At 36.9% G+C, this 23,252-nt stretch overlaps 1 non-coding gene across 1 annotated transcript; it reads left to right on the top strand.

Annotated features, from left to right (window-relative positions):
- Positions 1-14,632: 14,632 nt before the first annotated feature.
- On the top strand, positions 14,633-14,736 carry LOC148549825 (small nucleolar RNA R71). The gene has a single exon (XR_015898334.1). It is a non-coding gene; the product is annotated as a small nucleolar RNA R71 (small nucleolar RNA).
- Positions 14,737-23,252: the final 8,516 nt, after the last annotated feature.

The following is a 23,252-nucleotide window of genomic DNA, read 5'->3' as shown; positions in this document are numbered from 1 at the left end:
CTCATATGAAAAAGAGGGACAGAAAAATAAAAATAGGGATCCTTTTTACCCAAGTATAGAGGTTCCCTTATGTGAGTAGAAGAAAAGAAGGAGAGAAAATCTGAACTCAGAGAGAGAGAGAGAATTTTCGAAAATTATTTTTTTTTTGAGAAAGAGTTAGTGATTTTCGAAAATAGTTTTTTGAAAAAGGTTAGTGATTTTTTGAAAATTAAAATAAAAAATTAAAATAATTAGTTAATTAAAAAGAAATTTTGAAAAAGAGGGAAGGTATTTTCAAAAATTAGAGAGAGAGAGTTAGTTAGGTAGTTTTGAAAAAGATAAGAAACAAACAAAAAGTTAGTTAGTTAGTTGAAACAAATTTGAAAATCAATTTTGAAAAGATAAGAAGATAAGAAGTTAGAAAGGATATTTTAAAATCAAATTTTGAAAAAGATAAGATAAAGAGATATTTTTGAAAAGATATGATTGAAATTAGTTTTGAAAAAGATTTAATTTTTAAAATCACAATTAATGACTTGATTCACAAGAAATCACAAGATATGATTCTAGAACTCAAAGTTTGAATCTTTCTTAACAAGCAAGTAACAAACTTGAAATTTTTGAATCAAAACATTAATTGATGATGTTATTTTCGAAAATTAGGAGATAAAGATAAGAAAAAGATTTTTGAAAAATATTTTTAAAATTTTTGAAAATAGCTAAGAAAAAATGAAAAAGATTTGATTTTTGAAAAAGATTTTGAAAAAGATAAGATTTTTAAATTAAAAATTTGATTTGACTCATAAGAAACAATTGAATTTTAAAAATTTTTGAAAAAGTCAATCCAAATTTTCGAAATTTATGAGTGAAAAAGGGAAAGATATTTTTTTTTTTTATTTTTGAATTTTTATGATGAGAGAGAAAAACACTAAAAATGCTCAATGCATGGAAATTTTAGATCAAAACAATGAATGCATGCAAGAATGCTATGAATGTCAAGATGAACACCAAGAACACTATGAAGATCATGATGAACATCAAGAACATATTTTTGAAAATTTTATATGCAAAGAAAATATGCAAGACACCAAACTTAGAAATCTTTCATGTTTAGACACTATGAATGCAAAAATGCACATGAAAAACACCATACAACACAAAACAAGAAAACATCAAGATCAAACAAGAAGACTTACCAAGAACAACTTGAAGATCATGAAGAACACTATGAATGCATGAATTTTTCGAAAAATGCAAGATGAATATGCAATTGACACCAAACTTTCAACTTAACTCAAGACTCAAACAAGAAACATGAAATATTTTTGGATTTTTTATGATTTTATGATTTTTTTGTATTTTCTTTTAATTTTTAAATTTTTTTTCGAAAATCATTTTGAAAAAAAAAATTAAGGATTCCAGAATTTTTAATATGAATTCCAGGAATCTTATGCTCTTTAGTCTAAAGCTCCAATCAAAGGGTCAGGCATGGCTTAATAGTCAGCCAAGCTTTAGTATGTAACTCAGATATGACACGCCTGACATTCCCTATCCAAAAGAATTAGACATGGCTTTACAGCCAGCCAGGCTTCAACATGCTTCATGAAATACTAGAATTCATTCTTAAAAATTCTGAAGAAAAATATATTTTTGAAAACATTTTTATTTTAAAATTTTTTCAAAAACAGAGGAGAAATTTTTGAAAGATTTTTTGAAAAATTTTTGAAAACAAAAAAAAAAAATTACCTAATCTGAGCAACAAGATGAACCGTCAGTTGTTCAAACTCGAACAATCCCCGGCAACGGCGCCAAAAACTTGGTGCATGAAATTGTGATCTCAGGCAACGGTGCCAGAAACTCTGTACGCACGTTTTAATAAATCGTTTTTCATTCACAACTTCGATACAACTAACCAGCAAGTGCACTGGGTTGTCCAAGTAATAAACCTTACGTGAGTAAGGGTCGATCCCACGGAGATTGTTGGTATGAAGCAAGCTATGGTCACCTTGTAAATCTCAGTCAGGCGGATATCAAAAGGTTATGGAGTTTTCGAACATAATTAGTAAATAGATAGAAAATAAGGATAGAAACACTTATGTATATCATTGGTTAGAATTTCAGATAAACGTATAGAGGTGCATTTGTTCCTCTGAACCTCTGCCTTCCTGCTGTCTTCTTCCAATCAATCTTACTCCTTTCCATGGCTGGCTTTATGTAAGGACATCACCGTTGTCAATGGCTACTTCCCATCCTCTTGTGAAAATGGTCTAAATGCTCTGTCACAACACGGCTAATCATTTGAGGTTCTCGATCATACTGGAATAGGATTCACCCTCCTTTTGTGTTTGTCACTACGCCCAGCAATCGCGAGTTTGAAGTTCGTCACAGTCATTCAATCCCAGAGTCCTACTCGGAATACCACAAACAAGGTTTAGACTTTCCGGACTCTCATGAATGCCGCCATCAATCTAGCTTATACCACGAAGATTCTGATTAAGAGATCCAAGAGATACTCATTCAATCTAGGGTAGAATGGAAGTGGTTGTCAGGCACGCGTTCATAGGGAATGATGATGATTGTCACGTTCATCACATTCAGGTTGAAGTGTGAATGAATATCTTAGAAGCGGAATAAGTTGAATTGAATAGAAAAACAGTAGTACTTTGCATTAATCTTTGAGGAACAGCAGAGCTCCACACCTTAATCTATGGAGTGTAGAAACTCTACCGTTTGAAAATACATAAGTGAAAGGTTCAGGCATGGCCGAATGACCAGCCCCCATGATCTAAGAACCAGACGTCCCAAGATGTCTAATACAATAGTAAAAAGTCCTATTTATAATAAACTAGCTACTAGGGTTTACAGAAGTAAGTAATTGATGCATAAATCCACTTCCGGGGCCCACTTGGTGTGTGCTTGGGCTGAGCTTGAATGTTACACATGCAGAGGTCATTCTTGGAGTTGAACGCCAGTTTGTAACATATTTCTGGCGTTCAACTCTGGCTTGTGACGTGTTTCTGGCGTTTAACTCCAGACAGCAGCGTAGAACTGGCGTTCAACGCCCTTTTACATCGTCTAAACGCGATCAAAGTATGGACTATTATACATTTCTGGAAAGCCCTGGAGGTATACTTTCCAACGCAATTGGAAGCGCACCATTTTGAGTACTGTAGCTCCAGAAAATCCATTTTGAGTGCAGGGAGGTCAGAATCCAACAGCATCAGCAGTCCTTCTTCAACCTCTGAATCTGATTTTTGCTCAAGTCCCTCAATTTCAGCCAGAAAATACCTGAAATCACAGAAAAACACACAAACTCATAGTAAAGTCCAGAAATGTGAATTTAACATAAAAACTAATGAAAACATCCCTAAAAGTAACTAGATTCTACTAAAAACATACTAAAAACAATGCCAAAAAGCGTATAAATTATCCGCTCATCAATCAACCCGAAGGTTGTGTGGTAAAAGGTAAAGAGAATAAGGTATGTAAACTTATCAAATCTCTTTATGGTATAAGGCAAGTTCCAAAATAATGGCATGAAAAATTTGATGAGGTTATGCTTTCTAATCAATATCTGACTAATGGATCTGATAAATAATGCATATATAGCAAATTAAATGATGGTGTTGGTATTATTGTTTGCGTATATGTTGATGATTTATTAATTTTCAAAACATGCTTAGAAAAAGTAAATGAAACTAAACAGTTTCTATTTTCTCAATTATGGGTGTTGCAAATGTTATTCTTTGAATAAAGATAATAAAAAAATGATAGTTTCATGTTATCTCAATATAATTATGTTAAAAATATGCTTAAAAAACTTGGATAATATGATTGCAAACCTGTATCTGCACCATATGATTTAAGTTTACATCAACTTAAGTATAAATGTGATAGTGTGTCTCAAATTGAATATGTTCGTATAATTGATATCTTGATGTATTTGATGAATTGCACTAGACCTGATATTACATATGCTGTAAATATATTGAATAGATATACTCATAATGTTAATAAAGATCATTGGATTGCTTTAACTAGAATTATGAGATATTTGAAAGGAACTATGAATTATGGTTTATCATTCTGGATATCCCTCGGTTATGGAAAGATATACTGATGCAAATTGAATTTCTGATTCTCATGAAATAAAATTCACAAGTGAAGGTTGTAGAAGGCTTAGAGAAGGGGGGTGGGGGTTGAATCTATGACCTTCTTTTATGTCGATAAATTAACCCTTTTAAAACAAACTTTCAATTCTGATTCTGTTTGAACTTAGTAGCGGAAATTTATGAGACAATTTTGTTTTGTCTCATGAATATCAGAAAATAGAACAGAGCAGAGAAAAGAGAAGCTAACACCATCATGTATCCTAGTTCGGTTGCCCTTGTGCAATGCAACCTACGTCCAGTCTCCACCACAACAGTGGTGGAATTTTCACTATAGTTAAAGTATTACATACACCAATTCCACAAGATTGACACAATCCTTTCACATTCAAGTTCTAACATAACTTGACATTGGCTATGCTAATACCTAACTCTTCACTCTTAGTGCTCACCTAACTAAGAAAGGGGTACCTCACTGGTACAAGATACAAGACACAGACTTACCTAAAGAAATTAGAGATGACTCTAGATTTTTCTCTCAAGTGTATCACTCAGCCTCTTTCACTCATTGGCTTTTACTTGAGCTCTCTTAATATGCCTTTTCACTCAAGAAATTACAGAAAGATAAACATTGAAAAGTAAATTATAATCTGTAAAACATGAAGGAGATTGACTTCTTCAACAGCCTCTTTGCTATATGATAAACCAGATTTGCATGTCTCTTATTCAGTTCTTCATTTTTGGCAGAATGCTTCTTTGAAAGAAAGCACTGTCCAAGTAGATGAACTTCTTCAGAGAGATTCTTCACATAACAAAACCTCAATACACTGGGTTATCTCTCCTTGCTTTCTGAATGAACAAAAATCTTCTTTTATCTCCTTGAATGTTGTTGGGTTGCTCTCACTAGGTCAACTTCTTGAGCCTTGTGCTTCACCAACCCACCAACTCACCTTTTTCCCATTAATCCTCAGAATAGAAGCTTTGGTTCTGACATTCTCTTGTTGACCGAAAATCATAGGAAAGCAGAAAACAGATATCCTCACTGGTCAACCCAGATCTTGGCCATTAACAAGCTACTTGGTCCCCAAGACTCACTTGTGACTATAGATGCACAACAGTGGGAGCAGAGATCATCTTTCCCTTGTATCTCAGAATGGATAGGCAGAACATTGAAGATGAAGAGAAGAAGATATGATGCATGTATAAGGAAATGGGTTACCTTTTAGCTCTGTCTTAGCTTGATGTAGTTTAAAATGGTTGATTAGGCCTCTGCCTTTCAAGATTAATTTTTCTCTTTCTTTCTTCTTTAGTGAACAACTTAGGGAAGAAGCTCTCTCACACTTTCTTTGAGTTCTGACCAAAGCAGGAAAAAGTGTACGTTGCTTTGGAAGCAATGATGGAGGGATTTGCTTGCTGAAATCAAATCGGGCTTGGGTTGGTTATCACTCAAGTTCAGCATGTTGGATTTCTTTCTTTGTTTTTTTTGGGGCTTTTACTGGTTTGTTACCCGCCAGCCTTGTTTTCGCTTTCATTCAATTTGGGCTGTTGTATTGATTTGTGTCCTGCAATGCTTAATCACAAATAATTGACATTAGTTAGATAATTGCCCAAAAATAATGTTTGTCATCATTAATTAATTTAGTTAATTTTTTAACTCAACAATCTCTCCCTTGATGACAAACATAATTTAAAACAATGATCAAAAGGAGAAGAATTTTATTTAAGTTAAGAAACTTCCTTTTTATGTTACTTGCTTTAGTGTTGCTCGTCCTTTCTTTTTCAAAGTTTGTTCTCCCTGGATTTATGCTCTTCTCTTCTTTCCTGTTTGCATTTACTTATAGAGAACACCATAAAGAGCTACACAAAATTATTTTGACTAAGAGAGTTTAAACAATCAACACTACAAATCCATCCCAATACTGAACATAATATGTCAGCAACAAAATCAAATCATCAAGATTAATCAAGGGTAAACCAACAATATATGAAAGCAAGTCCCAATTGTCATGTCATTACATTTTTTGTAGCAGCACAGTTGCAAATCAAAATTTATATGTTCAAAACTATCAGCAGCAGCAATCAATCAAAATTCATAATTTAAAATCTCAAAAAAAATTAGTGGCAGCAATAAAGTAATAAAGTTCAGCATTCAGCATCTATTACTCCCCCTTTTGTCATCAAGGGTGGAGCCTAAGCAAGATGAAGAAAAACAGCACCTTAAATCCTACAAGAAATTGTTAGAGCACAGTCCAAAATATCAAAAAAATTAAAATTAAGTGCAGCATTTGTTAAGGTATTACAGTCATCCAAAAATAACAAACATAAGTTCCAAAGTATCAAAAGAGACAGTTTTTATAAGACAAAAAAGGAGCAGACAGCAGCAGTTTCATGAGACAAATCTAGGCATCTGAACCATTTCCCTCCGAATCAGCTTCCTCTTCAGCATCAGTGGCAGGATCTTCATCTTGTTGAAGATTATCAATGAACTTCATAAATACAGCCACTCTATCCCTTGATTTTCAGAGGAATTTTTCATGCTTGTTTGATAGCTTCCTTTGTTCCTTACTCATTGCAATCATGAGATTGGATTGGGAGACAAACTCTTGGACCACATCCCTAACAACATTCAGCAGAGCAGATTTTTGTCCAGTGGAGATGGAAGTGCCCTCGGTGGAAGGAGGAGGAGATTCCTTGGGAATAAAGTCATCATCTTCATCATCTAAGACCACTCTCTCAGAACGAGTAGGTCCTTTCTGCTGTTTCACTGAACCACCCCCTTTTAGATATGAATGTCTGTTATCATAATCCTCATTGGACAAGTCAACACCAAAATGCTCAAAAATACAAGTTAGAAATATGCCATAAGGAAGAGGTTTGTCTTTCTCACTTCTAACAGAGTCAAACATGTATCTAACCATCAAATAAGCAAAAGAAATTTCTGTTTTAGTGAGCAGGGCATACAAAACTAGTGTGTCTGTGTAAGAAACCCTTTGATATGAACCACTTTGAGAAAGAATGATGTAGTTGACAATACGGTGCAACTGAGCACGTTTATATCATAGGGCTTTGTGATTGGGTGTAATGCCATCAATCAAGGAAACATGTTCACAAATATGAGCCAAAGCATCATTGAAAGATATACCTACTCCTTCATCCCACTGGACAGAAGTATAAGCACACGACCCATCATTAGTATACTTCAAAGAATTACTAATTGTTTCATCATTTAAAACAATGTCTCTGCCCTTAACATAAGAATGTACACTTCCTTCATGATATGTTATGTTTGCATAAAATTCTTTGACCAACATAGGATACACAAGCTTTTTGATGTTAAAAAGATGATTCCAGTCCAAAAATTCTAGATTTTCAACAAAAGGAAAGCCTTTCTTTTTCAAAGTTGGTAAATCAACAAGAAAAGAGTGACCCAGGGTACGGTACTTAATAACTCCTTCATAAAAGTCATTGTTCATGGCAGATTTGAATATATAGGGGTTATAGTTGGAGTGAGATGTCATAAAGTGGGATTTATGAGCAAAAGGATCAATGTATGGTTCTCTAACATATTTGAGAAGAAGACGAGGTTTACCTCTTTGAGAATGCAAGGGAGCAGACCTTGTCTTTGGTTGTGTGGGCTCAAAGGTAGGTTCAGTCGCAGCTGGTCTTTTCCCTTTTGATGAACTCGGTTGCGATGAACCAGGCTTGGATGGAGGCTCCTTTGGCGGTGGTGTCTGCTTGGCTGAAGGTGGAAACCTAGATGGGTTCTTAGTGCATCCCATAGGATTAGTCCGAGGAGGTGAGGTAGGAGGAGAAGGTGAGGGAGTGAAGGTTTGATCTCTTGAACGAGTAGAAGGCCTCGATTTTGCAGGAAGCTTGTGTATCTTTTCTCTAGGAGGCTTTTGTACAATGGTTTTCTTCCTCATTTGGGTGGTTTCTTGCTTAAGAAGAAAGAGAAGTAATAAAGGTAGTGGAGGAAACCGAAGAGCTTGAGGAGGAGTATGGAGGGAGAGAAGGGAGTATTGGTAACTGGTGCACGAAATTGTGATCTCTGGTAATGGCTCCAAAAACTTGGTGCTCTAATCTCAATTCATAATTTGTCACAACTTCGATACAACTAACCAGCAAGTGCACTGGGTCGTCCAAGTAATAAACCTTACATGAGTAAGGGTCGATCCCACGGAGATTGTTGGTATGAAGCAAGCTATGGTCACCTTGTAAATCTCAGTCAGGCAGGTATAAAACAGTTATGGAGTTTTTGAAATCAAGTAATAAAATAAGGATAGGAACACTTATGTAATTCATTGGTGAGAGTTTCAGATAAGCGTATAGAGATGCTTTCGTTCCTCTGAACCTCTGCTTTCCTGCTATCTTCATCCAATCAGTCTTACTCCTTTCCATGACTGGCTTTATGCAAGGGCATCACCGTTGTCAATGGTTACATCCCATCCTCTTGTGAAAATGGTCCAAATGCTCTGTCACAGCACGGCTAATCATCTGAGGTTCTCGATCATACTGGAATAGGATTTACTATCCTTTTGCGTCTGTCACTACGCCCAGCACTCGCGAGTTTGAAGTTCATCACAGTCATTCAATCCCAGAGTCCTACTCGGAATACCACAGACAAGGTTTAGACTTTCCAGACTCTCATGAATGCCGCCATCAATCTAGCTTACACCACGAAGATTTTGATTAAGAGATCTAAGAGATACTCATTCAATCTAAGGTAGAACGGAAGTGGTTGTCAGGCACGCATTCATGGGGAATGATGATGATTGTCACGTTCATCACATTCAGGTTGAAATACAAATGAATATCTTAGAAGCGAAATAAGATGAATTGAATAGAAAACAGTAGTACTTTGCATTAATCTTTGAGGAACAGTAGAGCTCCACACTTTATTCTATGGAGTGCAGAAACTCTACCGTTGAAAATACATAAGTGATAATGGAGTTCATTGGTCTCGGCCCCAGAGGGGAACCAGAGTAACCAAGACTGCGAATACAATGATAAAAAGTTCTATTTATAATAAACTAGTCACTAGGGTTTACAGAAGTAAGTAATTGATGCATAAATCCACTTCCGGGGCCCACTTGGTGTGTGCTTGCGCTGAGCTTGAAGTCTACACGTGGAGAGGTCATTCTTGGAGTTGAACGCCAGCTTTTGTGCCAGTTTGGGCGTTGAACTCCACTTTGCAACTTGTTTCTGGCGCTGGACGCCAGAATTGGGCAGAGAGCTGGCGTTGAACGCCAGTTTGCGTCATCTAAACTCGGGCAAAGTATGGACTATTATATATTGCTGGAAAGCTCTGGATGTATACTTTCCAACGCAATTGAAAGCGTGCCATTTTGAGTTCTGTAGCTCCAGAAAATCCATTTTGAGTGCAGGAAGGTCAGAATCCAACAGCATCAGCAGTCCTTCTTCAACCTCTAAATCTGATTTTTGCTCAAGTCCCTCAATTTCAGCCAGAAAATACCTGAAATCACAGAAAAACACACAAACTCATAGTAAAGTCCAGAAATATGAATTTAACATAAAAACTAATGAAAATATCCCTAAAAGTAACTAGATTCTGCTAAAAACATACTAAAAACAATGCCAAAAAGCGTATAAATTATCCGCTCATCACAACACCAAACTTAAATTGTTGTTTGTCCCCAAGCAACTAAAAATAAAATAGGATAAAAAAAAGAGAATATACTATAAATTCCAAACTATCAATGAAACATAGCTCCAATTAAATGAGCGAGACTTGTAGCTTTTTGCCTCTTGAATAGTTTTGGCATCTCACTTTATCCATTGAAGTTCAGAATGATTGGCATCTATAGGAACTCAGAGTTCAGAGAGTGTTATTGATTCTCCTAGTTCATTATGATGATTCTTGAACACAGCTATTTTATGAGTCTTGGCCGTGGCCCTAAGCACTTTGTTTTCCAGTATTACCACCGGATACATAAATGCCACAGACACATAATTGGGTGAACCTTTTCAGATTGTGACTCAGCTTTGCTAAAGTCCCCAATTAGAGGTGTCCAGGGTTCTTAAGCACACTCTTCTTTTGCTTTGGACCTTGACTTTAACCGCTCAGTCTCAATTTTTCACTTGACACCTTCACGCCACAAGCACATGGTTAGGGACAGCTTGGTTTAGCCGCTTAGACCAGGATTTTATTCCTTTAGGCCCTCCTATCCACTGATGCTCAAAGCCTTGGGATCCTTTTTATTTACCCTTGCCTTTTGGTTTTAAGGGTTATTGGCTTTTTGCTCTTGCCTCTTGGTTTTAAGAGCTTTTGCCTTTTTCTGCTTGCTTTTCCTTTTTCTTTCTATTTTTTTCGCTATTTTTTTCTTTTTTTTTTCTGCAAGCTTTGTTCTTTGCTGCTTTTTCTTGCTTCAAGAATCATTTTTATAATTTTTCAGATTATCAAATAACATGTCTCCTTGTCATCATTCTTTCAAGAGCCAACATATTTAACATTCTTAAACAACAACTTCAAAAGATATATGCACTGTTCAAGCATTCATTCAGAAAACAAGAAGCATTGTCACCACATCAATATAATTAAACTAAGTTCAAGGATAAATTCGAAACTCATGTACTTCTTGTTCTTTTGAATTAAAACATTTTTCATTTAAGAGAGGTGATGGATTCATAGGACATTCATAACTTTAAGACAAAGTTACTAACTACTAATGATCATGTAATGAAGACACAAACATGGATAAGCACATAACATAGAAAATGAAAAACAGAGAATGTAAGAACAAGGAATGAATCCACCTTAGTGATGGTGGCGTTTCCTTCTTGAGGAACCAATGATGTCCTTGAGCTCTTCTATGTCTCTTCCTTGTCTTTGTTGCTCCTCCCTCATTTCTTTTTGATCTTCTCTAATTTCATGAAGGATGATGGAGTGCTCTTGATGTTCCACCTTTAATTGTCCCATGTTGGAACTTAATTATCCTAGGGAGGTGTTGATTTGCTCCCAATAGTTTTGTGGAGGAAAATGTATTTGAGGCATCTCCGGGATCTCATGGTGATGAGCTTCCTGCGCCTCTTGAGCTCCATGAATGGGCTCTCTTGCTTGCTCCATCTTTTTCTTAGTGATGGGCTTCTCTTCCTCAATGGGAATGTCTCCTTCTATGAAAGCTCCAGCTAAGTAACATAGATGGCAAATAAGATGAGGAAAAGCTAGCCTTGCCATGGGGGATGACTTTTCGGCTATTTTGTAGAGTTCAAGGGAGATGACTTCATGAACTTCTACTTCCTCTCCAATCATGATGCTATGGATCATGATGGCCCGATCCACAGTAACTTCGGATCGGTTGCTAGTGGGGATGATGGAGCGTTGGATGAACTCCAACCATCCTCTAGCTACAGGCTTGAGGTCCATTCTTCTTAGTTGAACCGGCTTGCCTTTGGAGTCAATCTTCCATTGAGCTCCTTCCACACATATGTCCATGAGGACTTGGTCCAACCTTTGATTAAAGTTGACCCTTCTAGTGTAGGGGCGTTCATCTCCTTGCATCATAGGCAAGTTAAACGCCAACATCACATTTTCCGGACTAAAATCCAAGTATTTCTCCCGAACCATTGTAACATAGTTCTTTGGATCCGGGTTCTTACTTTGATCATGGTTCTTGGTGATCCATGCATTGGCATAGAACTCTTGAACTATTAGGATGCCGACTTGTTGGATGGGATTTGTTAGAACTTCCCAACCTTTTCTTTGAATTTCATGTCAGATCTCCGGATACTCATTTCTTTTGAGTTTGAAAGGGACCTCGGGGATCACCTTCTTCTTGGCCACAACATCATAGAAGTGGTCTTGATGGGCTTCGGAGATGAATCTTTCCATCTCCCATGACTCGGAGGTGGAAGCTTTTGTCTTTCCTTTCCCTTTTCTAGAGGATTCTCCGGTCTTAGGTGCCGTCAATGGTAATGGAAAAACAAAAAGCTTATGCTTTTACCACACCAAACTTAGAATTTTGCTCGCCCTCGAGCATGAGAAGAAAGAATAGATGAAGAAGAAGAAGAAAATATGGAGAGGAGGGGGGAGGTGTGTTTCGGCCAAGAAGAGAAAAGGGGGTTGTGTTGTGTGAAAATGAGGAAGAATGGAGGGCTATATATAGGGAAGGGAGGGGGGTAAGTTTCGGCCATAAGGGTGGGTTTGGGTGGGAAATTGATTTTGAATTTTGAAGGTAGGTGGGGTTTATGAGGTAGGTTTATGGGGAAGAGTGTATGGATGTGAGTGGTGAAGTGGTTAATAAGGAAGAGGGATGGAGGTGATAGGTGAAGGGTTTTGGGGAAGAGTGTTTATTGGGAATAGAGGATGATTGAGAAGTGAGAAGAGAGTGAGTGGAGGTAGGTGGGGATCCTGTGGGGTCCACAGATCCTGAGATGATCCTGTGGGGTTCACAGATCCTGAGGTGTTCAAGGATTTACAACCTTGCACCAAATTAGGCATGCAAAATGCCCTTGCACACAACTCTGGGCGTTCAGCGCCCATTTGTTGCCCATTTCTGGCGTTGAATGCCAGAACCATGCTTGTTCTGGGCGTTCAGCACCAGCTCCTCTCCAGGGTGCAATTCTGGCGTTCAACGCCCAGATGATGCCCATTTTGGGCGTTCAGCGCCAGAACCATGCTCTGTTCTAGCGTTGAACGCCAGGCAGGTGCTTCCTCCAGGGTGTGATTTTTCTTCCGCTGTTTTTGATTCTGTTTCTAAATTTTTCATTTATTTTGTGACTCCACATGATCATGAACCTAAGAAAACATGAAAAACAAAAATAAAATTAGATAAATAAACATTGGGTTGCCTCCCAATAAGCGCTTCTTTAATGTCAATAGCTTAACAGTGGGCTCTCATGGAGCCTCACAGATGTGCAGAGCTTTGTTGAGACCTCCCAACACCAAACTTAGAGTTTGGATATGGGGGTTTGACACCAAACTTAGAGTTTGGTTGTGGCCTCCCAACACCAAACTTAGAGTTTGACTGTGGGGGCTTTGTGTGACTCTGCTTTGAGAGAAGCTTTTTATGCTTCCTCTCCATGGATGCAGAAAGAGATCCTTGAGTTGTAAACACAAGGTTGTCCTCATTTATCTGAAGGATCAATTCTCCTCTGTCCACTTCAATCACAGCTCTTGCTGTGGCTAGGAAAGGTCTTCCTAGGATGATGGATTCATCCTCTTTCTTTCCAGTATCTAGGACTATGAAATCAGCAGGGATGTAAAGGCCTTCAACCTTTACTAACACGTCCTCTACTTGTCCATAAGCCTGTTTTCTTGAATTGTCTGCCATCTCTAATGAGATTTTAGCAGCTTGCACCCCATAGATTCCCAGTTTCTCTATTACAGAGAGGGGCATGAGGTTTATCCCTGAACCAAGATCACACAGAGCCTTAAAGATCATGGTGCCTATGGTACAAGGTATTATGAACTTTCCAGGATCCTGTCTCTTCTGAGACAATGTCAGTTGATCCAGATCACTTAGTTCATTGGTGAACAAGGGAGGTTCATCTTCCCAAGTCTCAATACCAAATAATTTGGCATTTAGCTTCATGATTGCACCAAGAAACTTGGCAGCTTGCTCTTCAGTAACATCCTCATTCTCTTCAGAAGAGGAATACTCATCAGAGCTCATGAATGGCATAAGGAGGTTTAATGGAATCTCTATGGTCTCTAGATGAGTCTCAGATTCCTTAGGTTCCTCAGAGGGAAGCTCCTTATTGATCACTGGATGTCCCAGGAGGTCTTCCTCCTTGGGATTCACGTCCTCTCCTTCCCTTACAGGTTCAGCCATGGTGCTTATGTCAATGGCCTTGCACTCTCCTTTTGGATTCTCTTCTGTATTGCTTGGGAGAGTACTAGGAGGGATTTCAGTGATCCTTTTACTCAGCTAGCCCACTTGTGCTTCCAAATTTCTAATGGAAGACCTTGTTTCATTCATGAAACTTACAGTGGCCTTGGATAGATCAGAGACTAAGTTTGCTAAATTAGAGGTATTTTGTTCAAAGTTCTCTGTCTGTTGCTGAGTGGATGATGGAAAATGTTTATTATTGTTAAACCTGTTTCTTCCACCATTATTAAAGCCTTGTTGAGGCCTTTGATCCTTCCATGAGAGATTTGGATGATTTCTCCATGATGGATTATAGGTGTTTCCATATGGTTCACCCATGTAATTTACCTCTGCTATTGCAGGGTTCTCAGGATCATAAGCTTCTTCTTCATAAGAAGCCTCTTTGGATGCAGCTTGTATTCCAGTCAGACTCTGAGAAATCATATTGACTTGCTGAGTCAATATTTTATTCTGAGCCAGTATGGCATTCAGAGTATCAATTTCAAGAACTCCCTTCTTCATAGGCGTCCCATTACTCACAGGATTCCTCTCAGAAGTGTACATGAACTAGTTATTAGCAACCATGTCAATGAGTTCTTGAGCTTCTGCAGGCGTTTTCTTTAGGTGAATAGATCCACCTGCAGAAGTATCCAATGACATTTTTGATAGCTCAGATAAACCATCATAGAATATACCAGGATGGTCCATTCTGAAAGCATGTCAGAATGACACTTTTTGGTCAGCTGCTTGTATCTTTCCCAAGCTTCATAGAGGGATTCACCTTCTTTCTGTCTGAAGGTTTGAACATCAGCTCTAAGCTTGCTCAGCTTTTGAGGAGGAAAGAACTTGGCTAAGAAAGCCGTGACCAGCTTATCCCAAGAGTTCAGGCTGTCTTTGGGTTGAGAGTCCAACCATATTCTAGCTCTGTCTCTTATAGCAAAAGGAAAAAGCATGAGCCTGTAGACTTCAGGATCTACTCCATTAGTCTTAACAGTATCACATATCTGCAAGAATTCAGTTAAGAACTGAAAAGGATCTTCAGATGGAAGTCCATGAAACTTGCAGTTTTGCTGCATCAGAGAAACTAGCTGAGGTTTCAGCTCAAAATTGTTTGCTCCAATGGTAGGGATGGAGATGCTTCTTCCATGTAAATTGGAATTAAGTGCAGTAAAGTCACCAAGCATCCTCCTTGCATTATTATTATTTTCGGCTGCCATCTCCTCTTCCTGTTCAAAAATTTCTGAAAGGTTATCTCTGGATTGTTGTATTTTAGCTTCTCTTAGTTTTCTCTTCAGAGTCCTTTCAGGTTCTGGATCTGCTTCAACAAGAATATTCTTGTCCTTGCTCCTGCTCATATGTCAAAGAAGAGGGTACAGAAAAAATAATAATAATAATAATAGGGATCCTTTATACCACAGTATAGAGGTCCTTGTGTGAGTAGAAGAAAAGAAGAAGAAAAATCTGAACTCAGAGAGAGAGAGAAAGGGTTCGGATTTTTGGTGATGTGAGGAAGAGATGTTAGTAGATGAATAAATAAATAGAAGGAGATGAGAGAGAAGGAATTTTCGAAAATAATTTTTGAAAAAGAGTTAGTGATTTTCGAAAATAGTTTTTTGAAAAATGTTAGTAATTTTCAAAAATTAAGATTTAAAAATGAAAATAAAAAGAATTTTTGAAAAAGAGGGAAGATATTTTTGAAAATTAGAGAGAGAGAGAGTTAGTTAGGTAGTTTTGAAAAAGGTAAGAAACAAACAAAAAATTAGTTAGTTAGTTGAAACAAATTTGAAAATCAATTTTGAAAAGATAAGAAGATAGGAAGTTAGAAAAGATATTTTGAAATCAAATTTTTGAAAAAGATAAGATAAGAAGATATTTTTGAAATTAGTTTCTTTTTTTTTTGAAAAAGATTTGATTTTTAAAATCACAATTAATGACTTGATTCACAAGAAATCACAAGATATGATTCTAGAACTCAAAGTTTGAATCTTTCTTAACAAGTAAGTAACAAACTTGAAATTTTTGAATCAAAACATTAATTGTTATTGTTATTTTCGAAAATTTGATACAAAAATAAGAAAAAGATTTTTGAAAAATATTTTTAAAATTTTCAAAAATAACTAAGAAAAATGAAAAAGATTTGATTTTTTGGAAAAGATTTTAAAAAAGATAAGATTTTCAAAATGAAAATTTGATTTGACTCATAAGAAACAACTTGATTTTAAAAATTTTTTTTGAAAAAGTCAACTCAAATTTTCGAATTTATGAGAGAGAAAAAGGGAAAGATATTTTTTTTTATTTTTGAATTTTTATGATGAGAGAGAAAAACAAGAAAAATGATGCAATGCATGATAGTTATGGATCAAAACAATGAATGCATGCAAGAATGCTATGAATGTCAAGATGAACACCAAGAACACTATGAAGATCATGATGAACATCAAGAACACATTTTTGAAAAATTTTTAATGCAAAGAAAACATGCAAGACACCAAACTTAGAATTCTTTAATGCTTAGACATAAAGAATTCAGGAATGCATATGAAAAACAAGAAAAGACACAAAACATGCAAATGCAAAGATCAAACAAGAAGACTTACCAAGAACAACTTGAAGATCATGAAGAACACTATGAATGCATGAATTTTTTTCGAAAAATGCAAAATGAACATGCAATTGATACCAAACTTATAACATGACTCAAGACTCAAACAAGAAACACAAAAAATATTTTTGATTTTTATGATTTTCTAATTTTTTTGTATTTTTTCAAAAATTATTTGAAAAACAAAAATAAGGATTCCAAAATTTTTAATATGAATTCCAGGAATCTTATGCTTTTTAGTCTAAAACTCCAATCAAAGGGTTAGGCATGGCTTAATAGCCAGCCAAGCTTTAGTAAAAATATGAGTGTAATTCATTCAATTTTTTTTAAGCCAAAACCTCTGTCCAAAAGAATTTAGACATGATTTTATAGCCAGCATGCTTCAACATGCTTCATGAAACTCTAGAATTCATTCTTAAAAATTCTGAAGAAAAATATATTTTTGAAAACATTTTTATTTTAAAATTTTTTTGAAAACAAAGGAGAAATTTTTTGAAAGATTTTTGAAAACTTTTTGAAAAGAAAACGAAAAGAAAGTTACCCAATCTGAGCAACAAGATGAACCGTTAGTTGTCCAAACTCGAACAATCCCCGGCAACGGCGCCAAAAACTTGGTGCACGAAATTGTGATCTCTGGTAATGGCTCCAAAAACTTGGTGCTCTAATCTCAATTCATAAATTGTCACAACTTCGATACAACTAACCAGCAAGTGCACTGGGTCGTCCAAGTAATAAACCTTACGTGAGTAAGGGTCGATCCCACGGAGATTGTTGGTATGAAGCAAGCTATGGTCACCTTGTAAATCTCAGTCAGGCAGGTATAAAACAGTTATGGAGTTTTCGAAATCAAGTAATAAAATAAGGATAGGAACACTTATGTAATTCATTGGTGAGAGTTTCAGATAAGCGTATAGAGATGCTTTCGTTCCTCTGAACCTCTGCTTTCCTGCTATCTTCATCCAATCAGTCTTACTCCTTTCCATGGCTAGCTTTATGCAAGGGCATCACCGTTGTCAATGGTTACATCCCATCCTCTTGTGAAAATGGTCCAAATGCTCTGTCACAGCACGGCTAATCATCTGAGGTTCTCGATCATACTGGAATAGGATTTACTATCCTTTTGCGTCTGTCACTACGCCCAGCACTCGTGAGTTTGAAGTTCGTCACAGTCATTCAATCCCAGAGTCCTACTCGGAATACCACAGACAAGGTTTAGACTTTCCGGACTCTCATGAATGCCGCCATCAATCTAGCTTACACCACGAAGATTCTGATTAAGAGATCTAAGAGATACTCATTCAATCTAAGGTAGAACGGAAGTGGTTGTCAGGCACGCGTTCATGGGGAATGATGATGATTGTCACGTTCATCACATTCAGGTTGAAATACAAATGAATATCTTAGAAGCGAAATAAGATGAATTGAATAGAAAACAGTAGTACTTTGCATTAATCTTTGAGGAACAGCAGAGCTCCACACCTTAATCTATGGAGTGCAGAAACTCTACCGTTGAAAATACATAAGTGATAATGGAGTTCATTGGTCTCGGCCCCAGAGGGGAACCGGAGTAACCAAGACTGCGAATACAATGATAAAAAGTTCTATTTATAATAAACTAGTCACTAGGGTTTACAGAAGTAAGTAATTGATGCATAAATCTACTTCCGGGGCCCACTTGGTGTGTGCTTGGGCTGAGCTTGAATTCTACACGTGGAGAGGTCATTCTTGGAGTTGAACGCCAGCTTTTGTACCAGTTTGGGCGTTGAACTCCACTTTGCAACTTGTTTCTGGCGCTGGACGCCAGAATTGGGCAGAGAACTGGCGTTGAATGCCAGTTTGCGTCATCTAAACCCGGGCAAAGTATGGACTATTATATATTTCTGGAAAGCCCTGGATGTCTACTTTCCAACGCAATTAGAAGCGCGCCATTTTGAGTTTTTCAGCTCCAGAAAATCCATTTTGAGTGCAGGGAGGTCAGAATCCAACAGCATCAGCAGTCCTTCTTCAACTTCTGAATCTGATTTTTGCTCAAGTCCCTCAATTTCAGCCAGAAAATACCTGAAATCACAGAAAAACACACAAACTCATAGTAAAGTCCAGAAATATGAATTTAACATAAAAACTAATGAAAACATCCCTAAAAGTAACTAGATTCTGCTAAAAACATACTAAAAACAATGCAAAAAAGCGTATAAATTATCCGCTCATCAGTAACCATACCCAAAAAGATTTTCTAAAACCATGCAACTGCATCACCTTTTGATTTGACTTGAAATGACTTGACATCATAAAAGAGAAAGATTTGATTTTATTTAAAAATTAAAAAAGGAATTCAATTTTAAAATTTAAACCCTTTTGGACTTAAACCAAAACAACAAAAAATAAAATAAAGCAAACAGGCCAAAAAAAATCAAAACAAAACCCATGTAACATTCATATTGAGCCCAGAGGTGGTTTGTATTAAGGAAACACATTGGACCACTCATGATTTGATTTTAGAGGTTGGCCCAGATAAATCTGCACGTGCAACAGGTTCAGAACACGCTGATTGAAGGGAACGTTCTTCACTTTTCCAGAATTGTCTCATACCTGTTTATGAGACAAAAACTCCAACAAACACATCAGCAACTTTTAAACAAAGAATCATAGCTTAAAATTCCTAGACTAGTCCTAAGTATGCAAAATCTGTCCTCAGCTAGTGGTTTAGTGAAAATATCTGCCAATTACTCTTCTGATTTAACAAATTTAATGCTAATATCCCCTTTTTGAACATGTTCTCTTATTGAGTGAAATTTCACTTCAATATGTTTAGTCCTAGAGTGAAAAACTGAATTTTTAGAAATATTAATGACACTCATATTATCACACAGCAGGGGAATATTTTCAGCATTTAACTTGTAATCAGCAAGCTGTGTTTTTAACCACATAAGCTGAGAATAACAAGAAGAAGCAGCTATATACTCAGTCTCAGCAGTGGATAAAGCCACTGTAGGCTATTTCTTACTTGACCATACATTCAAGGACTTCCCAAGGAAGCAACATAAGCCTGATGTGCTCCTTCAATTAACTCTATCATCGGCAAAATCTGCATCACAATAACCAACTGCAGAAAAATCATCAATCTTAGGATACCAAAGACCGAATTGGATGTGCCATGAACATATCTAATGATCCTCTTAACTGTAGAAAGATGAGACTTTTTTGGTTTAGATTGGAATCTTGAACACATTCCAACACTTTACACAATATCGAATCTAGAGGAAGTTAAGTACATAAGAGAGCCAATCATTCCTCTATACCTAGTCTCATCAACATCTTTTTCAGTTTCTCCCTTATCTAATTTTGAACTAGGGTGCATGGGAGTTCCCATGGGTTTGGAATTTTCCATACCAAATTTCTTAACTAGTTCCTTGGCATACTTCTCTTGATGAATGAAAATACCTTTTTCAATTTGTTTAATTTGTAGCCCAATGAAAAAATTAAGTTCACCCATTATATTCATGTCAAATTCACTTGTCATGAGTTTTCCAAATTCAGTACAAAGGGAATCATTGGCTGATCCAAAAATAATGTCATCAACATATATTTAGACTAGAATGAAAGAATCTTTAGAACTCTTGATAAATAAAGTAGTGTCTGTGGTGCCTCTTTGAAAACTATTTTTCAAGAGAAAAGAGCTAAGTCTACCAAGCTCTAGGAGCTTGTCTTAAACCATAGAGAGCTTTTGATAATTTGAAAACATGGTTAGAAACCTCTTTATTTTCAAAACCAGGTGGTTGTTCCACATACACTTCTCTATCTATCACACCATTCAAAAATGCACATTTCACATCTATTTGATATAATTTAAAACCACAAAACGCAGCATAAGCTAAGAGGAGTCTTATGGTTTCCATTCGGACAACAGGGGCAAATGATTCATCAAAGTCTATTCCTTCTTCTTGGTCACATCCTTGTGCCACTAGCCTTGCTTTGTTTCTTGCAATGCTACCATCCTCTCCTAACTTGTTCCGAAATATCCACTTGGTACTGGTTACTTTCTTTCCAATTGGCCTTGGAACCAATGTCCACACTTGGTTCTTCTCAAATTCAAGAAGCTTATCCTCCATTGCCTTCACCCAAGAAGGGTTATCAAGGGCTTCCTTAACGTTTTGAGGCTCCATTTGAGAGAGAAGGGCAATGTTGGTCCCTTCACTTTCCTTTCTAGTTGAAGACCGAGTTCTAACCCCATGAGAGACGTCTCCAATAACAAATTACTCAGGATAATTCTTCAAAAATCTCCATTCACGAGGTCTGGTGGACTTGGAGGCAGATTCAGTTACCAAGGGATTCAGGGAGCTGCTAGCTTCAGAATTTCCTTCAAATTCATGAGACAAAATGGAATTGTCCCTTGAATTTTTAGCAACTACAGTTTTTGGTTCAGTTTGTCCAGAATTTACTTCTTCATGATTTTGAGCAGTTTTATTGTCCTTTTGAGCTTGATTTCCTGCATCACAGTCTTCCAAAACACTTTGCACCAAGTTAGTTGATGAGCGGATAATTTATACGCTTTTTGGCATTGTTTTTAGTATGTTTTTAGTATGATTTAGTTAGTTTTTATAATATTTTTATTAGTTTTTAATTAAAAATCACATTTATGGACTTTACTATGAGTTTGTGTGTTTTTCTGTGATTTTAGGTATTTTCTAGCCGAAATTGAGGGACTTGAGCAAAAATCAGATTCATAAGTTGAAGAAGGACTGCAGATGCTGTTAGATTCTGACCTCCCTGCATTCAAAATGGATTTTCTGGAGCTACAAAACTCCAAATGGCGCGCTCTCAATTGCGTTGGAAAGTAGACATCCAGGGCTTTCCAGTAATATATAATAGTCCATAATTTGCCTGAGTTTAGATAACGCAAATTGGTGTTGAATGCCAGTTCCATGCTGCATTCTGGAGTCAAACGCCAGAAACAGGTTGCAAAGTGGAGTTAAACGCCAGAAACACATTACAAACTGGCGTTCAACTCCAAGAATGACCTCTCCACGTGAAAGCTTCATGCTCAGCCCAAGCACACACCAAGTGGGCCCCGGAAGTGGATTTCTACATCATTTACTTACTTCTGTAAACCCTAGTAACTAGTTTAGTATAAATAGGACTTTTTACTATTGTATTTACATCTTTGGATCATCTTTGATTAGTTTTATGCTATCTTAGACTTTTGTGAGGGCTGGCCATTCGGCCATGCCTGAACATTTATCACTTGTGTATTTTCAACGGTAGAGTTTTTACACACCATAGATTAAGGTGTGGAGCTCTGCTGTTCCTCAAAGATTAATGCAAAGTACTACTGTTTTTCTATTCAACTCAACTTATTCCGCTTCTAAGATATTCATTCGCACTTCAATATGATGGATGTGATGATTGTGACAGTCATCATTATTCTCAACTTATGAACGCGTGCCTGACAACCACTTCCGTTCTACCTTAGATTGAATGGATATCTCTTGGATATCTAATACAGGGGACCGAGTCCGAGATATTAGAATCTTCGTGGTATAATTTAGAACCCATGGATGGCCATTCCTGAGATCCAAAAAGTCTAAACCTTGTCTGTGGTATTCCGAATAGGATCTGAGAAGGGATGGCTGTGACGAGCTTCAAACTCGCGAGTGCTGGACGTAGTGACAGACGCAAAAGGATCAAGGGATCCTATTCCAGTATGATCGAGAACCAACAGATGAATAGCAGTGATGTGACAGAGCATCTTGGACCATTTTCACTGAGAGGACGGGAAGTAGCCATTGACAACGGTGATGCCCTACATAAAGCTTGCCATGGAAAGGAGTAAGAAGGATTGGATGAAGACAGCATGAAAGCAGAGTTTCAGAAGGACGAAAGCATCTCTATACGCTTATCTGAAACTCTCACCAATGAATTACATAAGTATCTCTATCCTAGTTTATATTTTATGTTTATTTATATTATTAATTCACCATAATTATCTGAATCCGCCTGACTGAGATTTACAAGATGACCATAGCTTGCTTCATACCAACAATCTCCGTGGGATCGACCCTTACTCACGTAAGGTTTATTACTTGGACGACCCAGTGCACTTGCTGGTTAGTTGTACGAAGTTGTGAAACAGAATTAAGAACATGTACGTGCGTATTGAGTTTCTAACGCCGTTACCAAGGAAGGAATAATCACGAACCAAGTTTTTGGTGCCGTTGCTGGAAATTTATTTCACATTTATTTCCGGTAACAACAGTGCCATGCTTTTGGTCAGGCAACAATTTCGTGCACCAAGTTTTTGGCGCTGTTGCTGGGGATTTATTTCACATCTGTTTTCGGTAACAACAGTGCCATACTTTTCATCAGGCAACAATTTCGTGCACCAAGTTTTTGGCGCCGTTGCCGGGGATTGTTCGAGTTTGGACAACTGACGGTTCATCTTGTTGCTCAGATTAGGTAATTTTATTTTAATTTTAAGCTTTTTGTTTTTACTATTTTTATTTTTATTTTCGAAAAATATTCAAAAAAAAATTCTAATTTATGTTCTTCAGAATTTTTAAGAATGAATTCTAGTGTTTCATGAAAAATGTTGAAGCCTGGCTGGCTGTAAAGCCATGTCTAAATTCTTTTGGACTGAGGCTTCCAAACCATCATCACAAGAGCAAGCTAGTTGTTGCTAATCCACCTGCTGTTGTATGACTAATTTGTATTCTAAAGCTTGGCTGGCCATTGGCCATG

This window comes from Arachis ipaensis, chromosome B8, assembly GCF_059453495.1.
Source record: "Arachis ipaensis isolate K30076 ecotype BB chromosome B8, ASM5945349v1, whole genome shotgun sequence".
In the NCBI taxonomy this organism is placed as follows: Eukaryota; Viridiplantae; Streptophyta; class Magnoliopsida; order Fabales; family Fabaceae; genus Arachis; species Arachis ipaensis.
Note: the sequence above shows the minus strand (reverse complement) of the source record. Positions and strands in the feature narration are given on the sequence as shown.